Genomic DNA, 1,371 nt, shown 5'->3' with positions numbered 1-1,371 from the left:
AATTTTTTTTTTCCGAAAAAAAAAAAAAAATTTAAATTACGCAGGTTTTTTGTGTTGCCAAAAAAAAAAAAAATGGGGAAAGGGGGAAAAAAGGGCAAAAAGGGCAAAAAAAAGGCTAAAAAGGCAAAAATGTTAGTTTGTAAGCGTCTTAATGCCCCAAAAAAAAAAATTTTCGATTTTTGAAAATGTATAAAAAAAAAAAAAAATGTCGGGAATACGGTTGACAAAATCTAAATTCTAAATTATTGCCAATAATAAATTATAATATAAAATAATAATATATTTATGATGTTGACGTCATCACACGTTTATATATGTACAATTATAATAAAAGGTTGTTTTTTTTCTCTTTTCTTTTCACGTATATACAAACAAAGAAACAAACAAACAAACAAACGAGAGAAAATTTAAATATGTGAGGAGTTAATCGGATTCGTTAAACATTTACAAACATGATTTCACTTTGTTTGTTTGTTTGCGTTATGATATTATTAATAACATTAATATTAATAATATATTTATTAATTAATAATAAAGATTCACGAGTTTCGATAATAATAATAATAATAATAATAATAATAATAAATATATATATACTTTTTTGTTTAAAAAAAATAGAATAAAAAAAAATTTTAAACGCTTTTTATTAATAATTTTTATTTATTATTATTATTATCATTATTAAAATACTTTATTTGAAATTTAATGCTGCGAAACGTTATTTTGTTGTTGTTGTTGTTGTTTTTTGTTGTAATTAAAAAATTATTATTATTATTATTATTATTATTCTTTGAAATGTCATATTTGTCCTTTTTTTTTGTGAAAAAAGGGGAAAATTTTTTTTTCCTTTTTTCCTTTTTTTTGTTTTTATTTTTTTTTAAATTTTTTACTTTATTCTCGTTTATTCAAAGGAAGAATTTTTATAAAAGGAAAAAAAGCAAAAAAAGGAAAAAAAGGAAAAATGGGGACAAAATGAGTAGAAAAATGGGAAAATAATTTTTATGGCTATTTAAAAACTTTTCTTCTTTTTTTTTTCCTTCCTTTTTTTTCTTTTTCCTTTTTCTTAGGAGTAGCATGATGTTTAATTGCGAATAAATAAAAAGGAAAAAGTTTAAAATAAGTTTAATTTTCTTTTTTCTTTTTTTTTTTTTTTGTTTAAAAAACTTTTCCTTTTTTTTTTTTAAATCGAAAAAAAAAAAAAAATTTTTTTTTTACGAATTTTTGGCACGAAATATATATGTATTCTCATCCGCGCGCAATATTTTGGAGAAGAAAACAAACATTTTACCGAGGGAGGAGAGGGAGGAAAGTGGAGAAAGAGGAAAGGGGAAAGGGAAGGAGGAAAAAGAAGAAAATGAAGGAAGAAGAAAC

Source organism: Pediculus humanus, genomic scaffold, assembly GCF_000006295.1.
Source record: "Pediculus humanus corporis 1103172107588 genomic scaffold, whole genome shotgun sequence".
Classification (NCBI taxonomy): Eukaryota; Metazoa; Arthropoda; class Insecta; order Psocodea; family Pediculidae; genus Pediculus; species Pediculus humanus.
This window is presented reverse-complemented; position numbering follows the sequence as displayed.